The sequence below is a fragment of the Xiphophorus couchianus genome, chromosome 20, assembly GCF_001444195.1.
Source record: "Xiphophorus couchianus chromosome 20, X_couchianus-1.0, whole genome shotgun sequence".
NCBI lineage: Eukaryota > Metazoa > Chordata > Actinopteri > Cyprinodontiformes > Poeciliidae > Xiphophorus > Xiphophorus couchianus.
The window spans coordinates 5,490,148-5,499,508 of NC_040247.1; positions in this window are offsets into that span (position 1 = coordinate 5,490,148).

Genomic DNA, 9,361 nt, shown 5'->3' on the forward strand with positions numbered 1-9,361 from the left:
GGTGGAGTAAATTGTATTCTAACTGCAGTGGCACCAATTAATAATTCATTAGGTGCTTCAGAGGCAGTTCAGACCTGCATATTTGTATTGATACAGGTTCTAAAAGCAGAGTAAATAAAGCTATTAGAAAAAAGTTTGCCAAAACAAAAACACAGGATTTAATGTGTTTGTCGTGAAATGCAAATGGAAGTTATTATAGGCCTTTTGTGTTTGAAAGAAATGTATTTAGTTTGTCTTTGTTCTGATAAATATGAAAATGTTATAATGCATGTAGCCATGTTGTATCCCCACACTTTTTATTAGTTGCGGGGAAGCAAATGTTGCACTTGGACTTAATGAATTAACTTTACTGCATAGCATAAACAGTGACCATTGGACTTACTGAGTTGAGATGAAATTTGGAAGAAACCTTTTGGAAAGAAACCACAATAACACTTCAGCTGAATAATCAAATGTTTTATTCATGTGTGCTTCCTTTTTTTTTTCTCCAGTAGAAATACGGTACATCCAGAACTTTGATCATTAATAAGAGCATGAATACTAAAGCATTTTTATTTTCAGCATGATCACTTATGGTCTCTTGCATACCTGTACTGCAATCTGATTCTCTGTCTAACCACTTGAGTGGAAAGTTCAGCTACTTTGCATGGAGCAATTCTAAGTCAATTTCCCCAACTTTCTCAAGCGGAAAATGAGCAGAGCACAGATAAATGCAAAATTCATTGTCGTTTGCGTGGTATATCAGCTTTATGATTGCATACATAAAGCCATAGTGAAAATCCTGTAGACTATCAGCAGGGAACCAACTCTAGCTTGAGTCGCCTTGCATAAATATTGTCCAATAATTCCCATGGTAATGATCCTTTCCAAGCATTTCTGGTTTTGTTAGGCTTAGTTGTCCTTTCATTAGTTAGTAGCTATATAAATATATAGTCCCTAACAAAGCTATATAATTATGGATTCACAGATAATTGGATTTGCTAAAGCCAGAATAAATGCTTGTGAAGCAGCTATGGCCCTGCAAACAGATTATTGTACTGAGGTAAGACTAGCACCTGACTGGAATAAATGAATTATAGACTCAAACTGTTACATAGTGAAGACATTTAAACACTGGGTAAGCACAAAAGTTTGAGCTAGCATCTTGCTATATTTTTATGGAAATAAAATGAAAGTATGTGTATTTTCAGATTTTTTTAGACAATGACTGGAAAGGGAAAAAAAGGTTTTTGGTATACTGCTTATCTGTCCGTTTCTTACTTGCTTCTTTATCCTGTTTTATGTTGGAAGGTTGGGGAAATAGAGCTGGTGCCTAACCAAGCAGTCACTGAGAGATGGGATACATCCTGGACAGATCACCATTTCATCACAGGGCCCACACAGAGATAAACAAGACAAAACTCACCTGAACACAACAGGATTTCCTAAGAAGGAATGTTTTTGGAGTAAATGGGGAACCCAGAATACCTATAGAAAACCAATGCATACACAAAGAGAGCAAGTAAACGAATGCAGGATTTTATGGTGAGGCTGTTGGGGTTGAACACTTCTGCATCATTTAGGTCACCAATTAATTAGTTAGTATTGAATTTAATTTCCTTTTGTTATCAATAAATTATTTTTGAATTGAATTGAATTGAACCAGGGTCAAATACTTAATTATTCCCTTGGCTTTTCATCATTAGCAGGTTGTTATTTGTTCACAACTGCAGTATAATTCTTTGAAAATCTATTGGTTCGTCAATCTGTTGGTCTGTCCATTTTACCAGCTTTCTTGGTCGATTGGATAATCTACATAGTTGTTTTTAATAATCTAATTTAACAATAATCTATGTTCACAGTTTGTTTCCTTAACTTCAAAATCAGAATTTTGTTATGTTTGCTCTAAAAATGTGATCTTAATATTTTTACATTAGCAATAAAAGCGAATTTGTATGAGTTGCATTCTTATTCAATATAGAACCCATACAGAAGAGAAAATTGTGCTGGTTATCTATATAAAATCAAGAAAACATTTGCAAGATGATACAGAATAAACACATAATTTTCTTGTTTTCTATTTTAAACCACAAAAACACTGAATGATTCACTTAGAAATTAGGTTTTCACATACTAAGAAAGCACACTGATACAGCTATTTCTCTTCTTGTGCAATGTATAATTTATTCTAAAATTTGTCCATTATGCTCCTTTAAATTTGTCATCCAAGTTACAGTAAACGTGGCTCTCCACTATAAATGCAGAACATCTGAACTACGCTGAGGCTGTTGGAAACAAAGGAGAGCAGAATAATGAAGGGAATTCAAATCAAAGTTATGTGCTCATTCCAGCCTCCACTGGTGCTGGGACCTCAGCCAAAAATTCTTGTGGCGTAATAGTGCTCTTGTCTTTTGAATTTTATCACTTAGAAGACCTGCCATCTGCTCAGACCCAGAGGTGCAGGATGACTGATTCAAAATAGAAGCAATAATAGATAAGGTCAGATGCTCAGTAAAGGCATGTGTAAAATGACTGCTATAGTCTTAGCATTATGCCATGGCACGTGGTGCATTGACAGATTTATTGCGAAGCTTTAATGCTGTCACTATATATTGAATGAATATGCTTTGGACATGTACAAGGATATTTATTTTTATTGCAGGTAATAATAATGACATTAATGCCTAGATCCTGTGGATAATCAGCCATTCCATGTCCTTGATATGTAAAGTAATTGAAGCGAACATTTTGAAAGTGCTGCTTAAAGCAGATTTGGAGCCAGAGCTGCAAGGCCATGAAAAGCAGCAGATAAATCTGCTGATGTGGGTTTTCCTGCATCACAAATCCTCTTGATTACTCCACTCTTGTATGTTTTGGGTAAATGATTTGTGGGAGCTTGATCAGTGATGCCGTCATTCAAAAATGGGCCTATCTTAACAGCTCCACACAACTCTAAGCTAAGGCTTGAAAACTCTGATCTATGGCACTGGAGCAGGAATTGACCCTCATCGGATAAACCATTCCAAATTGCCTCCTTGATATATAGCTACCTCTTGTTACTGCGCTCCCCCCTGTCAATTTTCCCTATTCCCCTCAAGGTCAACTCTCCGTGCTGCTGGACAAAGTAGCAGAACAGCACTCCCTTTACTGCCTGCCTCACATCTGACTCTACCTCTCTCAAACCCCCACACTGTTCAAAATCTGCTCCAATGACATCCCAAGCAAGTTAATAATCGCTGACACCTTTGTGCTGCACCTCAGGGGTCAGCAGGGGAAAAACCCCATAAAATTCCTCCAATCAAAGTGTTACAGGGTTTAGAAATACCATAAGCCTATAAGAAAACAACTTAAGTAAAACACTTTTGTCCACTTAATCACCGAGAAATCCCAGTAATTACACTTTTCCCGGATTGATTTGGGCTGTTTACAGAACCTGGGATGCACTAAGTTGTCATCATCACCATCTCAGCAGAGCACAAGACTCCTCTCGCAAATGTGTTAACCATTTATCATTGATTCAAACAGTCCAAACTTTGGACTCCATAAAAACTCCAGCATGTTCCATCTGTCCCTCAAAAATGTGTTATTAATTTAATCTTATCCCTAATACGTTTTACAAGATGAATTTGCATTATAACCCCAAGCTTTCATAAGTGGGTCATTTGTTTTCTAGGGAATTTCACTGGAACATTTTATTCTGATCTACTATCAATGACAGCATTATTTTTTGTGGACTTTACAACATCAGCATCTGATACATGTAAGTATTACCTTCAATCGGTTTGTATTTGTATGCTGTGTGGAAGAGATGTAGTGAAACATAAGCAGCTAGCTATCCGATCATGATGTATGATGTATTTTAAATTGTTAATAGCTCAGGTGTTTGAAATGTTATTTTGTTACAGTGACAAAATATAGCATACATTTATAGTCTAAGTGCATTTTCTTTCACAAACTTGAATCATAATCCTTTGAAAGTGTACAGCTAAAAGCGGCAATAGTTTTAAAATGGAAGCAGCAGGTGGATCATGTAGGATATTTTTAATTCAGATGTTGTTGTTCCTGTATGTCCAAACTGAGAACATGAAAGCAAACATATTTAATTATTGAAATTTTAAGGATTTTAAGTGTGAACATATTAGTGTGTGTAAAACCTTTAGCTGTTACTTTGACTTCTGTCTCAAATAAACTGCTGCATACAAATAGATAAAACTGCGTTTATATGTCCAAGCCTTTGAGATTCAAAACAGATTTAAGTCCAAACTCATTTTGTTTTTGCATTTTCTGCTGTTGCGTCAACAGTAGATTGAGATTTCGGAGTGTATTTTTTAAATGAGCTTTACTGGTCATGGAAGGTATTCCAAATCTGTTGCATAAAATATTCTACAATGAATATAATTAAGAAGATCTTGTTAATCATGGTTAAAGTGTTTCATTGTTAGAAGGATAATGGGCTATTATTTTTCAGATTATGAGCTATAGCTTCTAGGTGATTCATGAAAGGACCCTGAACACTTTCTTGTCATTGTTCAAAGACAAACCCTATTCATTTAGCTGCTGCATGAAAGGAAAGGAAACAACTCAAAGGTTCTTTTCTTGCCCTCTTTAATTTGTTCGACCAGCATGTTGGACCATCTGTTGCAGCGGTCTTTGCATCACTTCCTGAAATGTGGTGTCGACAAACAATGTGACCCCCGAAGTGGCGGAAAACGTCCCGCCATAGGCACTTTATCTGTTTGCACAGGGACATACTCTTGGTGTTTGATGTGTTTGAAAAATCCTAACAGGTTGCACGTAGAAAAAAACATATATTGGGCGTGCTGTGGTGGTGTAGGGGATAGTGCGACCCACGTTTGGAGGCCTTGAGTCCTCGATGCAGCCGTTGTGGGTTTGATTCCTGGACCCGGTGACATTTACCGCATGTCTTCCCCTCTCTCCTTTCCTGTCAGCCTACTTTCATATAAGGGACACTAGAGCCCACAAAAAGACCCCTTGGAGGGGAGGAAAAAAACAAAACATATTAAGTCTAAATTCCTATTGATAACTTTCTTTTTTTTTTATGGATTGTGTGGTAAGGAATATATGCTTTTTGTTTTATTTATGTCAGTCTTAATTTTATGACTGCAAAAGAAGTAGGCCACTGGGGCTCCAGGAAATCCTGCATAGATCAGACTTAATCATAAAAAGAGAACATTAAAGATATAACAATAGAAGGATAAATAAGCAAACATATACTCTGTATGCTTTAGCTTCAGTACTTTAGAGTCAGTAGTTTGTCACCCAAGACAGTATTCAAACATGCATCCCCTGTTGTGCATCCTTCAAAAATAAAGTTATATTGTTGTGTTTAAAAACCTTAATCTATTTGTGGTCCTGTATGTTTGACTGTAGTTGTAAATAAAAGAGAAGTTGTGGCAAAAATATGCTAAGTATTAAAAGATGAATACAGAAACTATGATTCTTTATTTACATACATCGAACAGAACGAATAACGTCATTCTATTTTAAACATCTTCTGTCTTGACTTCAAAGGTTGCTGGTTCAAATTTCTAATGTGGCCTTTATATGTGGACTTTGTATGACCTTCCCGTGCATGCGTGAGTATTCTGTCAGCTCTCCGGACTCCTTCCACAACCTAAAACATGCATTTTTGGCTTGGTTAGTTAACTATTTTAAATTGCCTTTGGGTTTTAGTGCATTTGAGCATTGTCTCATTTTTGATGGATTGATTAACGTTCTATGGTTTTTCCTACTTTTCTGTGGTTGACAGCTGGAAAAGACTGTAGTTCCCAGCAGTAAACAGGATTTTACAAATACATAATAAAGATGGATATGAGTCTTATTTAGAGCCTCCAGTAAGTTCTGGGTTTGCCTCTGGGTTCTTCTTCTAGCAACTCATATCATGCATCTTGTTCTTTTGGTCAAAATCCATATCTCATGAGTGTAGAAATGTTGGATAAGTCTCTCACTCTGTTGTTATTTATTAGTGATTGGATTGAAACTCTCCCAGACTACAACTAATAAAACATGATGAAAAATGTTTTCCCTCATATCGAATTCTGTCTTTAAGCCTTTTGCTTCACAAAACATATGTACGATAAAAGGAAGTAAAATGTTATAATGAAAAATAAATATAATAAATAAATGTTTTTTTATCTGTACAAATTCAATGAATTTTTGCCAAATATCTGAGGTTTTGCTGTTTTTCCTGTATGAAAGAAATGTCTTTTGTTACCTTTTTAAGATTGATTTCAAATCACATGTGCATTCATATACCATGAGAATAGACTGTTCCAGAGCAAAAGAAAAACAGAAGAGCATCAGTAAGCTTTAGTGCCCATACTCTGTGTTTAGTATAACTTATAGTGACCCAAATTTAAGTCCTTTATACCAGGATGTATTGTGAAACCGGATATCTGTCAGCACAAAGGAATTGTTGAAGTTTTTGTGTGCAAGGCTAATAAACAAACAAGAGATCAGAACAAGTGTATGTGTGACTTTGATATTTACCAGAAACAAAGCATTAACCTCTGACCCATTTTAACAGTTGCTGTTGGGGAATGTTTTGTTGTGCATTTTGTGTAAAACATGATTTTGTCTTAATAGAATACATACAATGACTGAAGATCCAATATTTCAGCTACAGGCACATCTGCTGCTCTGTTGCTGAAAGTGAACGTTAGCATTCATTCATTTTTAAGTCAGCCATACAAAACAGGACAAATTAGAAAGATTAATTTACATTATGACATGAAAGCAGCTGTGTTTGAAAAATGAAGAACCATAGCTGTTGTAGTCATCACAGAAGGGGACGCCTCTAAATGTACATTATTGTTGAATCATGACATCAGGCTCATTTAATTACGTTTTGAAAAGCTTTTTAATCCTAAAAAGATGACATGATCACTTATTTGTTTTTAAAATTAAGATGTACTATATCTTCTCTTTCAATTCTGAAATAACATTTTCATGTAAAAGAAAAAAACAGTCATGAAATATGACAGTAATTATTAGCTTGCTTAGGCTGTAAACAAAGAACTTGAAAAGGAAGAAATTTAACATAATTACATGATTCTCTGTCTTTCAGAGTTCAAGTTTGTGTCAGTTTATTGAAGTTTGGTCATTCGCAATAAAACTGCAAGAATAATCATGGTTTAACCACCATGACTATTTTATTATGTGCTTGGGTTTACTGTCATTTGCAGGACTAAGTTTTACCCGTCACCCAGATGATGTAACATTTGATTCAGAGAACACAACACTGACATGCAGAAGGATTAATGGTCAACTCAGTGACTGTAAATTTCCAAGATCTTGTACCTGAAAACAAAGAACAAAAAAATATAATCATCACTGAACTTCTGCCCTGAACAGTTTATTTTGAGTTTCTTTAATTTGCACCTTTCTTTAATTTGATTTGCTAGATTTGTTCCAATGATTGTGATAAGATTTAAAAACAACTACAAAAGTTTGATGATTTGCAGTTTTAGATTTTGTCTTATGCTAATTAAACTGCATTTCTTCTGACCCTCAGATTCTATGTTCCAGTTATTACTCAAATGCAGCATTTTGCTTTCTATACGAATATAATTTTTGTTTATGAGCTCTTTAAATGAGGTGAGACGAGAGAGAAGTGGGCTTGACTCTCGGTGCATAATAGGTGGAGAAAGGTATAAATTGGTAAAGTGGTGAACTGACCTAGCGTCTGTATATATGTTGTCTTCCCTGTTCTATCATTAAGAGAAATCCTAGCAACAACTTAGATAAATTAATGGACTTGGGTCTGAGTTTTTTCCAGAGTTGCTGTTTATGAAATACGGTTGAGATGTGTGTGTGTGTGTGTGTGTGGTGTTGGTGTTGGTGTTGAAGCATTTATCCAGGAGGCAGTCCTGTGTGAAACTCCTGATTGCATGCTTGCTCACTCATAGGAAGCACTCTGGAAAATTTGTTGCCAGTTCTGAGCATTTTTTCAAGGCCTTATCAAGAGATACCAATCCTGCAGCCCAGGTGAAAAGTGTACACCAGAAGTGTGGAATGAATCCTGCAGAATCCCCTCCGTCTTTTCTCTGGAACATATTTAGGACATTTTTATGCAGCATACATATAAAAAAGGCTAAACTGTAGCAGTTATGATGTAAAAATATTACTGAAAACATGGCTGCTGGTTAGAAAAGCTGTCACCGTAATTAACACAGAAATATGGTGTATGTTGACTAAGGCAGCCCTGATTGAGAACATATAGCAGTCTTACTGCAGCTTATTTCACTGTATAGGAGCTGGATTTCACACGGCTGAACTAATCAATTTTAATCCCTTTGACAATGAATAAGGTCTTTTATAGTAGTGGTTCTGAAAGCTGGAGCTCTAAACCACAGAGCATTTCTGAAAAGCTGGGAAGAAGTATGTTATACTTTAAAAATACTAATGAGTGAAAAATAATTTTTTGCGAATATGCCTTATTCTGCTTTATATGCCTATTATGAAGAAAAGTTGCTGCTACAGTTTATATGTAAATAATTGCAGTTGAAATCAAAAGCTTCCACATGCACAGCTTATACCTTATTCAGTTACACCAGTTCTGTCAGGAGGAATGAGTCAGAAGCAAACTCTTGAGAAAAGCTTGTGGAAGGAAACTCGAAACATTTGACCAAAGTCTTACAGTTCAAATGCAGTGAAACACTGATAACATGTGTTTGCATTTCTGATTTTGAAAACATGAACAAATAAATTTGGGAAATTCTTTCTCTCATTATTGTGACATTTGGCAAATAGAAAAATATTGGTAATTCCAACTGACATAAAACACTTGATGAGTTCTCTTGGAGTTGCACGTCCGTTAGTCATCAGTGGGACTAATTATAGTCAAACATAAGGCCCAGATTAACCATCTCCCTATTAAAGTTTGAAATAATTCTCCGGTCCTTTACTGTACAGTATGTACAATAGGATTGGAGGGCTAAACTCCCCAAGCAACGACGGGTTGCCTGACACGTAGACACAGACGACCAGATATCCTGGGATGTGCTAAGAGGAGGATGATGTCATTGTGCCTGAGTCAGATGAGAGTGGGTTCCCTTGAGTGACTCCTCTGATAAAACAGGCAGATTCTGTTTCCCTGCTGAACAGGTGGATGACAGAAAGTGCTACTACTTTGACACAGGACATGACAGAGATATTGCACCAATTATCACTCAGAAAGTGCATTTGTAGAATCAAGTAGAATCCAGAAGGGGAAATTAGCTGAAAAACAGTTACAGTTCATGTAAAACAAAACAAACAAAAAACAATAATAAAATAGAGATACCAATTAAAAACTTTTGAAGTTGCACTGATGTGAAGGCAAATTAGAAAGATTAATTTCCATTATGACATGGATAGATTT